Raw genomic sequence first — 20,469 nt, 5'->3', positions numbered from 1 at the left:
TCCACCAAGGTAGCACTCCCTGTAGCTTCTAATGTCCTCCATAATCTTGGATCTCATTCTGTTGCCAAGTACCTGGAAGTATTGATGTTGTGTGCACACAAAATGCTGATTTACACAGTGAAGAAAGAACATGGCGTCACTGAGTTTGCAGGTCACCTCTCCAAATTCCCACTGAAGACCATGGATGGAAATACTTAATCCACAAAGACAAGGTGGCCAGGTAAAGCAGATCAACCACTAGTGAGCTGAGCAAATACACAAGCACCAAACAGATTTTTTTCAGTTTGGTACGTTACATAAAAGCAATGACATTTACTGGCACATTGACAGTAACATCAATGCTATACAAGACAACAAAGTGTATCTTATCAGACCTTAAATAAAGTGTGCAGTTTGAATTATTTCCACTTCTGTAAACTGAGTTGTAGAGATTGCCGTGGGAATAGCTTGTTGAACAAGTGTAAACTGTATTAAGACAGGTGAATATGGCTTGTCCTTGTTTCCACTGGGCTGCTTGGTTTTGCAATTGGCAGATGTTTCTTTCTCCCAACATTTACTTATCCATATTACACTGGTAGATGAGCCAAATTCAACTGCATGTGTGATATTCCATTATTGTGTGATGTGCAAAGAATTAAACTTTTAAAATATTTTCTCTCAAATCACTATAAATAAAGTTTGTCCCAGGAAACTTGTCCTAAAAAGGTGAAGTTTTGCATGCTGGGAATTGTAGTTTCAGTATTTCTCACGTCTATGTTAAGGGAGGAGAACGCATTTTGCAGCTGACAGGGCACAGGTCTTTGAGTCAGGAGACTTGGTTTCTACTCCCAACTCTACCACTGATTTGCTATGTAACAGTCACTTGCCTCAATTTCGGTATCTCTAAAATATAAATGATACTTGTATTAGTTACTAATCTTTGAAAAGCATGTTGAGGTCTTGCATTTAAAAACACTGCATACAGTAAGTCCCAGGCATTGTTATTAAAGAAAAGGGCAGTACCAATCTTTGCTCCACTTTATGCAAAAAAGCAAGTGTCTGGCAAATTGCCATGTCTGCCTTTTCATTTTGTCAAAGTTTACTTAACTTGTCCTATTGATCTGTGTCTGGCAAGAGAGGATGCATAGAAGTTGCCTCTAGTATTAGGTGTCTGACAACATATCCTCCGTAAGGCCTCTGCTCTTATCCAGGGCAGAGAGATTGTTCAAATGATAAGTAACTAATTATGCATATAATGGTAGAGGTGCTCATAGAACTCTGGATACTCTCACATGAAAGAACAAAATGGTCCCTGTGAGGCGTTGTGTATTTTAGATGTGCTGCATACAGTATTCCTCAGCAAACCACCTTGTTTGTTTCAGGGAAGATCTTGTTCGGCAGCAGTGAACCTCTTTTCAGGAGAAGATATGCTATAACTGAGGACTGGCTAATAAAATGTACCATATGAAGAGTTATATGAACCTGAGCCAGCACAGGTTTTTTTTAATCCCTGTGTAGACATACCCTCAGGGCTTGTCTCCACAGAGACTTGGTATGCAGAAAACCACGCTGTGAATCTGCACTGCAGTAGTGGCCTGCCCATTAGCTGGCTGTATGGACCCTATACTGTCCACTGAAAGTTCTGCCAGGGTCCACATGGACAGTTAGTGTACGGCTCGCGGGACGGGAGCACTGTAGATTCACATGCTGGCTTGCTGTGTAGGCAAGCTCCTTCCCTTCCCCACTAAATGATCGACCAAAACTTCCACTCAGTCTCTTCTCTTTCCTTCCACTCACTGCTCTCTGGAATATTCCTTTTCTCTTCCAGTAACTTCTTATCCCCTCCCCTCATATGAGAGAGAGAGAGCGCTAAAGCTACCTATCCTGATCAGGTTAAATTAATGTCTAATTGAAATGATCCTTCTTATCACAGCAACATCACACCGGGTTGCAGAGTTATTTCTCTTTTCCTTTCTTTTAAAATTCAGAGCAGCTGTAACCTTGACAGAAACTGACAGAGCCATGGTTTACCTTTTAATACTCACGTATCTATGAATCTTTCATTCCATGTGAGGCTGGGCCAATTAAATCGTGTTTTCTAATATAGTTCTCTCCTTTATGTTTTCCCGAGTCATTGCTGATACTATTCATTATCTTCACCCTCCAGCACCTCTGCATCAGCGAGCTGTACTGTTTTTCCAAATACTGCATTTGGCATCCCATGTCGTTGTCTGCAGTTTATCTGCATGATTCATGCAACAGTGTTGGTTCATGTGAAAATAAAATGGGCTCTCTGACTCATTTGTAAATTCATGTATCAGACAGTCTAATGTTGCAGATTTTTATGTGCAAAGTTCAGAGTGCTGAGATCCAGTAGGTGTCTAGTTATGAGAAAGTAATTCTGCAAGCATCTATATTTCTGCCCTACATTTTAGAAACCATCTAATAGATCTAGTGAAGAGAGCAGTGGACAGTCATGATAAATGCTCATGTCCAGTTTTGTAAACTCCACTCCAAACTTCCGGAGTACAGAATCTGAATGCTATATAAGAGGTCAGATTGTAAAATGCTTGGGTTGATGTTCCCGTTATTCCCCTTCCTAGTTAGTGTGATTGGCCCTGCCCAGTGCATGGATTTGGATGAGAGACTAACTTCTATTAATCAAAGTCTTCTCCTAATGAGGTCAACCAAAAAAGTTTTGTTCCATTTTTTTTCTTCAAATAAATGGAAAGTCTGAATATCTTCAGGAATTATTGGTGACTATCTGACAAGCCTGATCAGTTGGTAGTACATGGTTATGATATGAGTTCATGGAATTGAAGCTTGTCTGATTGAATGTATTTCGCTGGACAAAACCTACAGAGACAGCAGACATAGCTGTAGGGTGATGCTGCAGGGTTCACACATTAACTATAGCCTGAAAACAGAACATATAGCTAATGAGACTACTAGCACAGAGACATACCACAACCTGAGTGAGGATGGCAAAACTGGGGTCTAAAGACCCAGAAAAGATGGGATGGAAGAGGGGTAATTACCTGTTTTAAGTATTGTTGTTTCCTCATATCTTACAGTGCTTAGATCACATCTAAACTGCACTGATATTTTTTCTGGAAATCTCATGGTCAAAATATTGGACCAAATCCATTTCTATTGTCAGGCTGTGTTTAGGAAAATCTTCTACTCTTCTTTTTACAAGTGTTACTCTGGAGTATGAAGACTTTCAGTTTAATTGTCATGTGCTAGCATGCTTTCAATATAGCCCGTTACCTATCTGAGTCCATGAACAAAGGCCCTCGGCTCATTTTCAAAAGTCATCTGTATCACTGGGAATACCTGGGCCCCCCAGGTGCATCCCAAAAGAGAGAGGCAGCACACAGCCTTATCAAGCCCTAGAGAATCGTACCTTGGGATTGTTTGAATGAGAAAAACTTTGTGCGTATAATTAGCCAAAAGTCATAAAGCAGCTCCCCAATCTCTTCCTGAACAATAGTGGTTCTATCAAAATGATCTTTAACTGCACAAGCCAGCAAAGAGAAATGAGAGATGAGTTCAGGCTACTGGTAAGAACTTTATTAAAATAGTTTATCTGTTCTAGGTCCAGCCTAGTAGCAAGGCAAAGCAGTGGATGTGAGTTCACCTGTTATGATGTTTGCTCTCCAGTCAGTAAGGGCTGCGTGCAATGCTGGAACAGCACATTTAGCCCCAAGATATAGTAAGAATCCCCTGGGCTGATTCAGAAGTGTTGATGGGTTCTCTAGGATGCCATGTTTAGAGCTGCTTTACTGAAGGTATGCTTGTCATCATGCTGGACTTGTCATCATGGGCTGGAGAAGTAAATGCAAAACAACAGGTTGGGGAAGAAAGGTTAGTGGTGCAGCAGAACAATTGCCTGGGGGAAAGAGCAGTGTTAATGGCTCAGGTTTAAAAATTGTTAAACCCTAAACATGATCTAAATGGGGAATCTAGGTTTTTGGGCTATGGATCATGTCCTCTTTTTTTTGTTTATGTGCACCATAAGTCTACATTATCATGTCTGTTAAATTGTGCTAATTCTGGACTCAGGTGAAATGTTAAAGAACCCATTACAGTGTTTATTAAAAGCACTTGAACTTGCTAACATTGGTATTTGCATATCCTCTGGTAATCAGAAATTACTGTAATGTTTTAAATAGATCTGAGCAAACTGGCCAGGATCTGTACTATATAGAAGGAGTATATATTATGTATAATTCATGCACCTTCTCAGTGCTATTTGTACCAAGAGTATTTCCGCTCCCCGTGGATGCCTTAATAGATCTAGAGGAAAACATTCTGTCTGTGTGGTAAAAATGCATACAATTTCATCGCATTAAAATCTAATCTCAGGAAGGGCTTAAGTGTTAAGTAAAAGACCCCTGTGTCTCTGGGAGACTATCTCTGTATAATATGATGTTTTCAACTCCCAAATTCGGTGTGTGTTTGTCTCTTACTATTCTTTGTTTAATAATACGTGCTGCCAAAATGCCCTTCCATTTATCCAGGGATGACAGGTACTTAGTGTCAAAGTTAGACTCAGGACTCACAATTTGTCAGACCACTCTGTTTTATTAGCACAGTGCTCTGCTAATACACCCAGATAATGTGAGCAGCATACAAGACACAAACGATCTTATTTATACAGATAAAAGGGGGGGAGCACTTAGCAAGGTAACAAAGGAAGCAGAATCTGATAAGTTTACCTGGGCTAGCCATGTATATCTTATTTCCTTACTAACTATTACCTATCTTCTGTTAATGTTTCTCCATTAGCACCCTTGTTTATGCCTAATGTTTCTTTTCCTGGCACCTGTATTTCAACATTTCTTATTTCTGCTTAAAGGTACATACAACATTTCTTTAATCCATTCTTATTTTTACAATATAATTCATTCTACTTTCACATTACTCAGAAAGGAATTTGCTTACAGTGCATGTCAACTTTCCATTGTGTCATTTGGGGTTATGATGCAGCACAACAGAGGCTGGTGAGATGATAACATGATGTGATGTGGAGTTACATGTGATAATATGACACGAGACATTGGACATCTTTTTTTTTTTTTTTTAAACCTGTGTTTGCCAGGATTCAGTTCCAACTTTTTAAATACCTTTTCCTCTAGATAGTCATCTATTTTGCACTTCTTTTTTAAAGGTAGCTAATCAGAGCTTTGTGTAGATTGAAAATCCAGACAGTTTATAACCTATGCATGAGCTAGGATAGCTCAAAATATCTAGGTTTTCCTTTTAGAAGACCAATAAAGTCATATAGACAGATGAGCAATGTTAAGATTGTTGCATAATGCAAGGAATTTGAATATTTTTCAGGCTATAGTGCCATGATTGCTATTTTTTAATGGATATATTTGAATAGCTGGTTCTATTAATATAGGTAGAGTTTGTCTAGCTACATTAAGAACGTCATTGAAACAAGTATGGATGTATGATGTCATTATTATCTATAGTGTGATAATACGCAGAGGCCTAAATAAAGATGGAACCGTAGTGTGCTAACCATGGTACACTTGGAGACCTGGTTCCCACTGTAAAGAGTTGGTAGTCAGAGTCAGATCTTGCAATGAGCTCCATGTCGGTGGATATTTGTGCCCATACAGAGCTCACTGAGGGGCTGGCATTTAAGAATTCATTCTCTAGTGGCCAAGTCCTGTACGGTCTGACTTGAAGGAGTTCCTGCGTATTTATGTGTGCTCAGAACATCTGAAGATCAGACCATATGCATATGTGCAATACAGGTGGAGGTGATGTCCCTGTGATGAACTGTAGAGCCATATGGTAAATTGCTTTATCTCTGCCAACTTTCCCTGCCCTCTGCCTATCAATCTGTCTTCCAAGGACTTATTTTAAACTTTAGCCCTTGAGCTTGTTCAATTAGCTGCCACTTAATTCTTTTTAAACTGGTAGAGAAACATTTTCTCCTTCCTCCTCCCCACAAATCTGTCCCATTACCCACCCAATCCCCATGGTGGACTGGATTCGATCCTGCACCAATAATAGCTTCTCCACACATTAAAATATTACATCTCTAAAGTCTGATATGTTGTGACCTTGCAGGGCTCAAAATGGGAGCCTTACACCATTGGAAAGCTTTAAACCATTACCAATGAGACCCCTGGCACTAATATCTAGTCCTGGAAAGACCCACTATAACAAACTTACATATTTGTTATATTTATAATATTTGTTATATTCATAATATAAACTTATGATATTTGTTATATTTTAATTTATTTTGTAAAGTAAGTACATAAGCTATTTTAAAAGGATCATAATCCCTTGTGAGGCCTGTATATTTGGCTCATGGTAATAAAGGCAACTAAAACATAGTCGTCATAAAACAAGTTAAATTTTGTAACACATTCCCATAATGGTCTTTTTGTAGTATCTTTATACAGAAGACACAGTGGTGTATAGGTGATAAAGGTTTTATTGGCACTTGTTGTGGATGACTTGAATCTTAGTATGTGAGGATTAATTAGTTAATATTTCCAATGCACTACAAAAGGGTATTATAGAATACAGTCTTGGCATGATCTGGGATTGATAATTATGTAAAACCCTAGAGAGTTTAAAAATCAGAGCCTTGGTAATTACTTTATGGTATAGATATCTTTAACAGAGTTAGTTGACAAAGAGAGGAAATAGTTTCTAGGTAGGAAACCATCTCAACTGAGTTTCTGGCTCTTTTAATATGTTTGCCCTTTGTATAGTCTTTGCAACATCTTTATTCTCCTGTAGCTTGGAGCGGTTTCTTTGTGGCACTGTAATCTACATCACTGATACACCTATCAAAAAGCAAATAGAACATGAAAAGAATCTAATGAGTGGGTAAACAGTCTCATGTATAAGTAAATAACCACAACTATTGATGTTACTCTTCTGTTAATGTGGCTTGCACATAATTATGTTTAACATTCGTTTGCAAAGCCTTCCTATATAAATGCTAATATTTTGATAAACTTCATATCAGTTAACTAGAGCACAGCCTTGTCCTTTCTAACCGCATAACATAGGAAGATGAACAGACTAGACAAAATTGCACATTCCATGCCTAGTGATGCAACATAGTTCATAGTGTGTTTGCCTGATATTTCTTACTATGAAAACTGGGCATTATCATTATAGTCACATGTTCCATAGACCAGTAGTTCTCAACCAGAGGTACACATGCCCCTTGGGGTACACAGATGTCTTCCTAGGCGGGTACATCAGCGCATTTAGATATTTGCCTAGTTTTAAACCAGGCTATACTAAAAGCACTGGCAAAGTCAGTACAAACTAAAATTTCAGATAATGACTTGTTTATACTGCTCTATAAATACTGAAATGTAAGTATAATATTTGTATTGATTTATTTTATAATTGTATGGTAAAAATTAGAAAGTAAACAATTTTTCAGTAATAGTGTGCTGTATCACTTTTGTGTGTTTAATGCCTGATTTTTTTGGTAAACAAGTAGTTTTTAAGTGAGGTGAAACTTGGGGGTACACAAGACAAATCAGACTCCAGAAAGGGGTACAGTAGTCTGGAAAGGTTGAGAGCCATTACAATACAATAGATCAAACCCATTGGAAGTGGTCCTAGGGCCCAACTCCTCTGAAGCTGAGGGCTGTGGGAGCTGTGAGCAGGGCAACTACTAGCTTAACTGCCCTCTAAGGGTAACAATTTAAGCATCACTGGCTAGCAATTAGAAGCATTAACACTTCTACCACTCCATAGATGAGGGTCAGGGCTTCTCATCTTATTCATGCCTCTTGTGAAGCACAGGGTTATGTTGGTGGGAGGAGAGAGAAGTCATACCTTGTACAATAGAAACAAAATTGAGTGACCTTTCCCATTCTGTGTCTGCCACCCACTCCGTTACCTTAATTAATGGGCAGAATTGTTGGTAAAATACTGTTCACAGGCCAAAGAAGTTTGTTATGCAGAGTTTAACATACACAAAATGTTATCTGCAGGGAATCATAAGTATTCAGGACTCCAACAGTTTACTAAATGTCAAGTAGCTTAGCAAACAGCATTGCTCTTCTGCTCCTCTGACCCCCCCCCCTTTTGAAAGCCAACCTTTCCTTTCATTTGATCATCCAGTCCAGCACTTCTGCCAAACACAGGACATGAACCTGCCTTTACTTTGCAGTGTGTTGTCCTATCTAGTTCTAAAAGTACTATGCTGTGAGAATTCTGCCATATACCTTTGGGCAGGGCCGGTGCAACCATTTAGGCGAACTAGGCGGTTGCCTAGGGCGCCAAGATTTGGGGGCGCCAAAAAGCGGCACCCCCCCCAAAATTTTTTAAATGGTTGCAGCGGCCGCTGCGTAGTCTGAGCTGCCGGCAGCAGCAGCTGCCTGCAGCCCGGCAGCTTAGGGCACCCTCCGGGGGCATTGTCGATCAAGCTCGCGGCAGCCCGGCAGCTGTAGGTGCGCCCCCGGGGTTCAGTCGCATTCGAGCGCCGGCAGCGCGCCAGGGCGGCCCAGCGGGTGATCAAGGGGAAGCCGCCGCACGCGGCCCTGTCGGCGAACGTCCATGGCGTCCCGGGTCAGGGACTCGCCACGGGTCCCGGCACCCGGGGCCCGCGTGGCGCTGCCCGGGTCTAGGAGGCCGCTGCGGGGTGGCTCTGGCAGCTGGGGCGTCCCGCGCATCGAGGTAGCAGGTGTTGAGAGTTTGTTCTTTTTTTTTCATCCGGGGCCAGGAGCCGCGAGACCCGCGCGGGGGGTGGCGAAATGTCCCGGCGCCTAGGGCGTCAGAAATCCTAGCGCCGGCCCTGCCTTTGGGATACTTTCAACAACCTCGTCTTGCTGTCCAGCTATGGTATCTCACCTTGCTGCCCTGTCCGATTCTTTTGAACGGTCTTCCAACCAAGGGTTTAGACCTTCTGATGCTGTCCTTGCTCACTGGATGTACATGGCAGCTGTGGTTATGTTGGTAAGAAGTTCACTGGCAGCCTGGGCAACTACTCCTTACTACTAGGGGACACTGAGCCATTGGGCTCTTCTTCAGGCTTGTGTGCAATGTTCTTCTGAGCTCTGCCCACCTTGTCCTGTGTGTCATCATTGAGACCGGACACTTGTTTAATTACTACAAATGTCATGCCATTTGGGGATTTTTGTAGGTGTATGTAATATATAAAACTTGAGTCTGTAGGAGAAGTCAGGAAACAGAAGGATAGTATAGTTTTAGCAACAGGACTGCTAGGGTTACAAGGGACCTGAGTCATACTACTGCAGTGGGGAACTCCAGGAAAGAAAAAGGGCTCTTAAAATGAAGATTTAAAAAAAAAACTGTGTGGGCAGGGGGTGGGAAAGAGCAAAGGAAATGAGACTGCTAGGGTTACAAAAATGGGATGCTTCAACAAAACTCAAGTACATGCTCAAAGTGAACCTGGGCATAAGAGTGGAAATGCATGAGCCTTGTAGTCACATTGAAGAGGACATCAACAAGATAGTGAGAAGTTGTGAAGAAAAGCATAACAAGAGCCAGCAGCTGGAAGCTAAAGCCAGATAGCTCCAAATTAGGAATAAGGTACAAATGTTTAACACAGAGGGTGATTAACCACTGGGACAAACTCTTGATGTCTTCTTCCAGAAAGGCATCCAGTCTTATGTTTGGCTAATACAGATCAAATCAAGTTGGGCTCAAAACAGGAGTAACTGAATTAAATTATGCAGGAGGCCAGACTGGATGAGCGAATGTCCTTTCTGGCTTTAAAATCTAGGACCCTATGAAAAAACATTGGTAACAAGGAGGGTCCATATCCTGCACCTATACCTAAACAGTAAATTGCTCCTGTCTTGTGCTGTGGTCTTTTAAAGATAGCTAAAGAACTTATCCATAATCTTTCAGAATTTTAGCCAAAACTTTGACTTGCACCCTTGTTACTGAGTCTTCCATTACTTCTTCCCAAAAAAACCCTAGTCCCATTCATAATCCTAAACATTCATGGCTTTTAAATAGCTTCTAGCTTTAGCAACTTCAAGGCTGTTGTAAAGACTGACTGATGAGTTGGGGGTATAATGATGGCCTGAGCAGATCTGGCTTGGTGGCAGGTGTCTAAATGGAGATTCCCTTCAGATATTGTGGTAACACTGGGATTCAGTGTGCATGACCTACCAGCATACCATTAGCAATAATATCTTAGGCATCATTGTGAATAGCACCATTTTCTGGAATGCCAACTCCCCACTAGCTGACAGTAACCCATTCTCCCCCCACCCTCCAGATAACTGGAAGAGAGTGGGGATTATATAGGTATATGCTGGTGCAGGAAAAGTCCTTTTACCTGGACCGGGGTGGCAGCACACACCCTCCCAGCCACAGAAGTGGTGAAATACTGGGTTTTGTCAAGATTCACTGTAGGCATTGTGCTAGATGCACCTTTCTTTGGGGTCTGGGAAGGAATTTTGCCTTCACTGCTGGATTGGCCAGGCAAAGTGGGTTTTTTTCCATCTTCCCCACAGGGAGTTGAGGGAGCAGCTTAGTTGGGGTGAATGTGAAATGGAAGTTAGGCTATAATGTTGCAGGGGCTGATGTCCAGTGCAGGTACTCCAGAGAGAAGGGATAGAGATAAAATGGATTGGTAAAGGATTTAAAGGTGGTATTCTTTAAAGGAAAAGAGATGGGGATGTTCGGGGCTTCTATGACTGGTATGGCAGGAAGTCTGTCCCCCCTACTTTATAGCGCCTCCCCTTAACTCTCAATCGGGGGGGATGGTAAGCAGCATTCCCTCTAATTTTTCCCACACATGCAGAATTATTTTTTACGTGCACTGATATGGAGGTGATGTGTCACATCACCTCCTTATTCATGGACATAACAAAATTCATGTTGTGGGAGTGGAGCTGAGGGCTTTGGAGTGTGGACAGAGGGCTGGGGTGCAGGGTATGAGGGCTCTGGATGGGGGTGTGGGCTCTGGAGTGAGGACAGGGATGAGGGGCTCAGGGCTGGGGCAGAGGGCTGGGATGGGAGGGTGCAGGCTCTGGGGTGGGGCTGAGGATGAGGGGGTTTGGGGTGCCGGCTGCTCCGAGGCTATGGCAGGGAGAGAGGACTCCCTCTAGTAGCACCTAGGCTGGGGGGAAGAGGTGCCTCTCCCTACCATGGCAGCTCTGGGGTTGAGACTGTGAGAGGGGTGCCCATCCCCTGGCCGCGGCAGGTCTGGGTCTGGGTTTGGTCCAGGGCACCCCTCATCCGGCTACGGCAAGTCTGGGGCTGGGTTTGGGCCAGGGGAGGGGCGCCCCTCATCTGGCTGTGGTAGGCCTGGGGCTGGGCTGGGGATGAGGGAGGCATGCCCATCCCCTGGCTGCGGCAAGTCTGGGGCTGGGTTGGGGATGGGGGAGGGTTGCTCATCCCCTGGCCATGGCAGGTCTGAGGCTGGGCTGGGTTGGTGCTGGGAGAGGGGCATCCATTTCCTGGCCATGGCAGGTCTGGGGTGGGGTTGGGTAGGGTTGGGGAAGCAGTGCCCCTTTCCTGGCTGCAGCAAGTCCCAACCTTCCCTGAGTGCCTGTGTGGTGCTTAGTGGACTGTTGCATGGCCGTGCAGCCTACAGGGAACTTAGATGGTGAGGTCCCAGCAGTGGGTTGGCTGGGGACCAGAACGGGTAAGGGGGAGGGCTGATAGAAGCCCCCGGGTATATATTGAAATGATTATTGAATTATCTGCACTGTCGAATTTTATCTGCTGGGTACTCCCAGACATTTAAGAATAAAGTCGTGGCTTAATTAAACCACATCCAGTATCTCCTGTCCTCCTTCCAGCATAGCTGGGTAGTGCTGGCTGGATACAGGTAGGGCTATAGACTAGAGATAACAATTACTATGTTACAGAAATGCTGCTTACACTATTAAGGTCATACTATCCTAACTTGATTTTCCTGCAGAGACTGATACAGTTTCTGATGTATTGTGTTATGTTACCTCATTCTTAATTAACGGAAGGTTGTTTTGCCTCAGGGCTGGCCAATTTGTCTAAGATTTTTTTAAAAGATTGAAATGTTCCTCTGTGACTTACAGCCTGGCTCATTCATCTGCTGTTTTCAGCATGGTGCTGCGTTCTCATTACCACATTTGATCTAATTAGTAGTCTGTTAGTCATGAGCAAATATTGGAATATCCTTGCTTTGGGGCATCAAAGGGTCGCAAAGCAAATAGCTACTGACTTTTGGGCAAACAAACCTGAATGGAGTATGCAAGATATATTTGGAGTGGCTTCCAAATTCTGCACATTAGGAAGCTAAAAGGTTTAAATCTCTGTTTAGAACTTTTATTCAGAAGCCTGTTTACATTACCTTTAATTACTGTGTATACTTTGGCATCCATGTAAATTTAATTGTACTGCCCATAGTTGATCTCCCCACAATAAATAAAGGAACAGATTAGACTCAGCCACATTATTTTAAGTAAATAATACCTGTCTAAAGAATTGTTCAACTCAGACATATAGATATAGATATAAACTCAGATGTAGCAGTCACTATAAGTATGTTAGGTCATATAAGTACCAAAGATTGACTATTAAGCTAACTGGACATCAATATACAATTGAAGTACAATAATCAGTCTCCATCCCATTTCCAATAGTAACTAATATTATATAGTCCTTAAAACACCTTAAATTAAGGAAATATTCAAAATGTCCCAGTAATATGAAGTGTGTTACCAACTGGTAAAAGAAAAGATTGGCAAGGACTCTGAACCTGTCTCCTTAATTCAGTGTTGTGGACTGAAAAGTACAATAATTGTGGAGGATCAAATTTGTACTTTGTTGCAGCCTCTCTCTTCCCAGCAGAAAGTGGAATCTTATTTAGCTTCTTAGGTGCAAAAAGATTTCAGATTTTCTTAACTTTGCCATAACTTGGGGTTGTCTAGAAAAAAACATATTTTTTCCAACTGAAAATGTTGTACCTACTATTTTGCAGGTAACCCCCCTAAGATTACTAGAAAAAGGAGAAGGAAAAAAAAGATTTATTTTCAGTTGTTCAGTTTGTGCATTTCACAACACTTTGTGTCAGTTTTATTGTTTTGTTGCTAATCACTTACATCATCCACACACTGTGTGCAAGGGGCCTCACATGTCATTTCCCCTGACTCTTGAGGGGAGAATTGACCATTTACTGCAGCAGCAGCAAAGCTAAAACTGAAGAGCCAGGTCTCTAATGAGAGATGGAGGGGGAAGGTAAGACAAGTGCTCCCGAGTATGTTTGCAGTTTCTCTGAAACCAAAATAACCTTGTAAACAGGGGAGCAGAAAAACCTTAATGCTTTTGAATATTCTTAATTGGTCAATTGAAAAAAAAAATCAGGTTTGCAGGTAGTGCAAATTACTTAGTGTTAGCTAACACAGGAAATCGTCCCAATATGAGAGCAAAGGGATATTGTGACCTAGATAGTGTAGCTCATTAGATGCATGCGAACTCCAGTTTTTCTGAGACTGCCTGAGGGCTCTGCCATGTCATCACTGAGGAATTCTGCTTAAAAAGTGAAGTGGATGGGAGACCCCTAGTTAAAAAGTGAAGGCATGATATGGCCCTGAGAGAGGATCATGTAAGATGTAACAGTAAAATCACAATTGGATGACTTAAGAATGAGGCTCACTGCCATTAGAATTCTAGCGTTTCGTTAGTGCCTGAACTTAAACAGGGGGACTACAAAAATGGCATTCTCTCACTAAACCAATCTATATCCTGACTTTACAGATGAAATTAAACTTCTACTTTCTTACTCCTGCTAACTGCACAAAACCAAAAGAGCTATGGCTGAAGGATATGGATTTTTATTTTGATTTACGCAGCAACCAAACTGATGATTAAGGTTTAGAGAAGCCTTTGATTAATGTGAGTCTGCCTTTCAGATTTCAGAAGGGGTCTGCAGTTAAAAAAATCTCCCATTTTTACTTGTAAATGGGACAGATTTAATCTAGTAGTTACTGAGACAAACTAATCTGCCCCATTTGCTGAGTCACCTTTCAGAGAACTGCACTCCAATAGCACTTTAAACGTGGTTACACAATATTAAGCAGGCTCATTAATGAGACAGGCACAATAGGTTTGGTGTGATTCATAAAAACCAGTGTAAAATCTCTGAAGTGATTCCAGAGCATGAGTAGAATGTTTAGAAACAGAGCACAAACCCCAAATTGGTTGTGATAACCAATTATCAAGGGTAAAATCTTCATATTTAGGCTGTTACAGTGTCTGGAGTCGCAGAGAGTCCCCTTGAGTACTCCGATCTATCTCACCACCCCCCGGGAGCATACCTTTATGACAGATGGTCCCTTACACCAGAATCATGGCAATATCCAGGTTACTCCTGTGGCATTGGTAAACCAAGTGCCAGCTCTGGTCAAAGTCTAGATGTCAACTGAGAATTGACAAACTCACAGCTGGAAGCCAGACCAATTCACTTGTGTATTAGTATAGATCAAAGGGATTGTTAAATATATAAGAATGTACTTGGTGTTTAAACTTCATGAAAACTAATGGGATGCTGCATGCATTGTTTGCACTTATTTGTATCCTGTTAAAACATAATAGCAAACATTTAAATTGTATATACCTCTGTAACAAAATAACCCATCAAATGAAAGAACCTTTGTACAATGCAAATGAAGAACTTTAACAGGAAAGTGCTAATGCCTTCACATTTGAAGGCAAGTGTTCATTGTGTGTTATGATCAGACTCTAAATGCAGTCTCTTCCCCCACCCCTGCCACCATCAAAGAGACCACGTCAGTAGTGATCCTGTCAGCTTGTTTTCTGTAAGAAGCAGCAATAAGTGTGGACACAAGGAAAAGTTCCTCATCTCTGGACTTTCTGGATTCTAACAGAGCAGAATAACTGAACGAGAAGACCTGAGATCCCCAGAGTTATTCTGAGTAGCCCTGAGAGAGTTTTGCGAAACTGGCAGATTGCTACATTTCTGTGACCATTGGGAATTATAGACTGATTCACCTGTGTGTGTGTGTGTGTGTGTGTGTGTACACCTTTTAAACTCTCAATAACTCTCATTTCTCTTTCCTAGCTAATAAACCTTTAGTTAGTTTACTACAGAATTGGATATCTGTGTTGTCTTTGTGTGATTTATGATGCAAATTGAGCTTGGTGAATGACTGGTCTCTTGGGACTGGGTGTAACCTGGACATTTTTTTTAAGTGACTATATCACATAGTTCAGCTTGCCTGGGTGGCAAGATAGACTAGAGTGCCTAAGGGGAATGTCTGTGATTCCATTATAAGACTATTGTAGTACTTTAGGCATTCACATTTGTTACTCATTTAGTGAAATCTAATTATAGAACATACCACCAGTTTGGGGTGTGTGCTCTGCTTTTGACAGTCCGGCCTGAGGGAAGCACTCATACTCATGAGCCACTCCAGACAGTATGACTGCTCCCAGTCCCAAACTCAGTCACTTACCCCATGTGAATTGCACTTTAGCTGTCTCACCAATGACAATGCTTGTAGTTAATTCTATAATAAAGTATAGAAAGATTTATTAAGTTGGAAAAGGAAGCAAAAGTTACTTACAAGATTAAAGCAGGTAAACACGTGTGCAAATGAGGTACAAGCTTACATTTCAAAAAGTGATAGAAGCTTCTATAATAAGCAAGCCCTATATGTCCTTTAGGGCAAACCCAGACTAAGTACTGGGGATCTCTTGCTTATGCCTAGTAAACCTGTCCCTCTCATCCCCCAGAGTCCAAGCAGCATAGAGATATTGTTTCTTCTTGCTAGGGGTTGTTATCCTTCTCCTTCCTTGTGCTCTGAGCTGCAAATTCAGCTGATGGGCGGAATCCACTTGCATGATTCCTATTTATGGTGGGGAAGGCAAAATAACAAAAGACTATTGTGGGACCACAGAAAACAAGACCATTCTGGCATCGATGACCCTTTTGTGACGCCTTTTGTTACAGATCAGCACTTTGGACCAGTTAATATGCCTCTACTTTCTGGTGATTTACAGTCAAAGGCTTACAACACAATCGTTCAAATATTACCTTACAATATGGGATGCAGAGGTTATCGGTGAGATTAATGCATGCAGCAACTCAAACAGATCTTTATAATTCTAATACCTATTTTAACAACACAGGTGAACCAAACTGCTTTCAGCTATGTATTTCAGTGTCCCATTGACGTATGGGGACCTAGGCATGAAGCAGCACCTGGGCTTCCAGCATCACAACCAGAATAAAAATAGGTTGTTTGGTGGACTTAAGTTCCATGGCAATAGTGAGCTGCTAGTTACTTCCGAAGTGCTGTTTTCTGAGTGATGGAAACAAACTGAGAGGTTTGAGTGGGGAGCAGGGACTCATGAAATGTTTTCTGTAAGGCTTTTTTAAACAAACTAAGATTTTGCCATATTACTCTTTCTGAAAAGCTGGGAAACTGAAATAATGTACGTCAGATTCTCCCTCTAAAATCAAACTCCCAACTGAGCTATATGGGGTGGGGGGAATCATTCATGAGGATGGAAGTAGATTATATCGGAGGAATCGGTCACCATTGTCAGACTTTTACTTCTATAAAATGGTAAATATAGAAGGGAAAATGGATGAAAACTACCAAATTGTTCTTGACACTTTCAGTAATTGCCCCCCCCCCCCGAAATTATTGCAGTAGAGGATCCTTGAATTCTGCATGTGATTTAAAAAAAAAATGGTGGCAGATTCTAGCCACCCTAATTACGGTGGCATTGTTAAACACTGAGTGGAATTCGCAAGAGGGTCTAGGTGCTGCAACACTCAGCATAGCAGCGTCTAACTTTTAGGGGCCCTGTCACCAAAATTATTCATGACCCTGAGTTGGGCACCCCAGCTCTCCATACAATATGTAGGGAGAGAGAGGTGCCTAAGAATGGGATTCACAAAAGCCAGCCTGCCTAGGCTAGCCAACAGGAAATGCAGAGTGGCTTAAGTCCCCCTGCAAAGGGAGTTAGGTGCTTATCTCCACTTTGTAGTCACAGGTGTGAACACTCTTCTGGAGTTAGGCACCAAAGCCAGGTCATCCCTTTCTCAGAGAAAAACTGAGGAGGAGATGGTGTCATCATTTTTAGCTCCGTGGTAAGAACACTCACCCAAGTGGGAGATCTGGGTTCCATTTCCCCACTCTGCCTGAGGTAAAGAAGAGGGTTTCCCCTTGGCCAGGAGAGTGTAGGGTGACCAGATGTTAAGGGGAAAATATCGGGACCACTGCAGGGGGTATGGTTTGTTTATTTATTTATTTATTTATTTTTACACTCACCTGTCTGGGAGTTCAGCGGCAATTCGGCAGAGAACCCGTCAGTCACAGACGTTCTTTGGCGGTATTTCAGCGGCAGGTGCTTCTGTCTTTGGTGGTAAGGTTTATTACCTGCCACCAAAATACCGCTGAAGACCGTCCGCGACTGAAGGACTCTCCGCTGAATTGCTGCCAAAGACCAGGAAACAAAATATCAGGACAAATAGCATCCCAACCGTACTCTGGTCGGGATGTGGAATCTGGACAGTTCCAATTTTATCGGGACATCTGGTCACCCTAGGAGAATGCCCTATTCACTGGGCTATGGGGTATTCTGGGGCAGGTCTTTCTAAATCTCTCCTGTTGAAACTGGTCCCCACTGTCTGTAAATAATTAAATATGCATTTGACCAGAGGTACTAGAATTTGGGTCTTCCTCCTCCCAGTTAGTGTCCTAATCACTAGGCTGGAGTCATTCTTTCTTTCTCTCTGACCCACTGTATACTGAGTGGATCAGCTTCAAAACATCCTTTCTATGTGGGTTTAGGTGTGCTCTGAGCGTTCTTACTAGGCTAGGGCCAAAGGCAATAGGCACAGGCCATATCTAGTCTGAGGGTATGTCTACACTATGAAATTAGATCGAATTTATAGAAGTTGATTTTTAGGAAGTGATTTTATACAGTCGATTGTGTGTGTGTGTCCCCACTAAGTGCATTAAGTCAGTGGAGTGTGTCCACAGTGCTGTGGCTAGCGTTGACTTCCGGAGCATTGCACTGTGGGTAGCTATCCCACAGTTCCTGCAGTCTCCGCTGCCCACTGGAATTCTGAGTTGAGCTCCCAATGCCTGATGGGACAAAAAAATTGTTGCAGGTGGTTTTGGGTACCGTGAAAGCAAAGGCAGACAAGCGTTTCATGCCTTTTTTCTGTGCAGATGCCATACTGCTTTCAGCAGACGGTGCAGTAGGACTGCTAATCGTGATCGTCCAACCACTACTTCTGCTGCAACTCTGCTCTCCTGCTCGTGTCTTGATCGAATTTCTCCATGTTGCCTGTCATGGGCTCCTGGGAACATGTTTTCTTCCTCGGGGAAATGTGCGCAGTGCTAACTGTCATCCTCCACCACTTCCACTGCAACTCTGCTCTCCTGGTACCATAAATCCACCTTGCAGGTCCTCTCATTGTTCGGTATACATATCTATTCTCGTGGCATCTGTCATCATCCGCCACTTCTGCTGCAACTCTGGTCTCCTGCAGATGCCGTACCATGGCAAGCAAGGAGCCCGCTCAGCTCACCACTGCTGTTCTGAACATTGTAAACAACTCGTGCATTATCCTGCAGTATGTGCAGAACCAGAACCTGCAAAAGGAGGCAACAACAGCGTGATCATGATAGTGATGAGGACATGGACACAGACTTCTCTCAAAGCACGGGCCCAGGCAATTTGGACATCATGGTGGTAATGGGGCAGGTTCATGCAATGGAATGCTGATTCTGGCCCCGGAAAATGACCACAGACTGGTGGGACCACATAATGTTTCAGGTCTGGGATGAGTCCCAGTGGCTGCGAAACTTTTGCATGTGCAAGGGCACTTTTATGGAACTTTGACTTTTTTCCCCCTGCCCTGAAGTGCAAGAATACCAAGATGAGAGCAGCCCTCACAGTTGAGAAGCGAGTGGTGATAGCCCTCTGGAAGCTTGCAACATCAGACAGCTACCGATCAGTCAGGAATCAATTTGGAGTGGGTAAATCTACTGTGGGGGATGCTGTGATCCAAGTAGTCAATGCAATCGCTGAGCTGCTGCTATCAAGGGTAGTGACTCTGGGAAATGCGCAGATCATAGTGGATGGCTGTGCTGCAATGGGATTCCCTAACTGTGGCGGGGCGATAGGGATATGCGTTCTGTCTATCTTGGGACCGGACCACCTTGGAAGCCGGTACGTAAACTACAAGGGGTACTTTTCAGTGGTGCTGAAAGCACTGGTGGACCACAAGGGACGTTTCACTGACATCAACGTGGGATGGCCGGGAAAGGTACATGATGCTTGCATCTTCAGGAACTCTGGTCCATTTGAACAGCTGCAAGAAGGGCTTACTTCCTAGACCAGAAAATAGCTGTTGGGGACGTTGAAATGCCTGTAGTTATCCTTGGGGACCCAGCCTACTCCTTAATGCTTTGGACAGTAGTAAGCAGCTGATGAACTATAGGCTGAGCAAGGGCAGAATGGTGGTAGAATGCGCATTTAGATGTTTAAAAGTGTGCTGGCACAGTTTACTGACATAGTTAGACCTCAGCAAAACCAATATTCTAATTGTTATTGCTGCTTGCTGTGTGCTCCACAATATCTGCGAGAGTAAGGGGGAGATGTTTATGGCGGGATGGGAAGCTGAGGCAAATCGCTTGTGTCATAAACAGATCGTTAAGGGTTAATGCCTCTTTAACCCTTTACAGGTAAAAAAGTTCACCTAGCCGAGCTAACACCTGACCAGAGGAACCAATGGGGGAACAAGATGTTTCAAAAGGAAGGAGGGAAGTTTTTCCTTTGAGAGTTTCAGTTTCAGCTGCAGTGAAAAAGATCAAGGAACCAGCCTCTGATCAAAGTAGTAAGTTTTAGAAAGGAATAAATAGATTTATGTTTATTTCTTTGTAGCCTGTCTTATGCAAATTGAGGTAGAATCAAATTGGGTATTTGAGTATTTTTTTTGTGTAACTAAATTTGTGCCCAGGGGAACATCCTCTGTGTTTTGAATCTGTTGTCTGTGAGAGTAGCTGGTATGCTAATCTCTCCCAGGGGGTTTTCTTTTACCTTTTTTTTCTTTAATTAAAAGGCTTTTTTCTTAATACCTGATTGATTTTTTTCCTTGTTTTTTTAGATCCAAAGGGATTGGATCTGGACTCACCAGGGATTGGTGGGGGGGAAGAAGGGGAGATAGCCAAACCCCTTGGATCTTAAAACAAGGAGAAATTAACTGTGTGTTCACCAGGGAATTGGTGAAGTCCCTCAAGACTACCCAGGGAAAAAGGGGGTCCTTGGGGGTGGTGGCAGTGATACCAGATCTAAGCTAGTAATTAAGCTTTGAAGTGTCCATGCAGGTCCCCACATCTGTACCCTAAAGTTCAGAGTGGGGAAGGAACCTTGACAGCTTGGCTGCGGATTATGTGCAGCCAGCCACCAGGGCAATTAGAAGAGCACAGCAGGGCACCCTGCACATCAGAGAAGCCTTGAAAACCAGTTTCATGACTAGCCAGG

Source organism: Chelonoidis abingdonii, chromosome 4 (genome assembly GCF_003597395.2).
Source record: "Chelonoidis abingdonii isolate Lonesome George chromosome 4, CheloAbing_2.0, whole genome shotgun sequence".
Taxonomy (NCBI): domain Eukaryota; kingdom Metazoa; phylum Chordata; order Testudines; family Testudinidae; genus Chelonoidis; species Chelonoidis abingdonii.
This window is presented reverse-complemented; position numbering follows the sequence as displayed.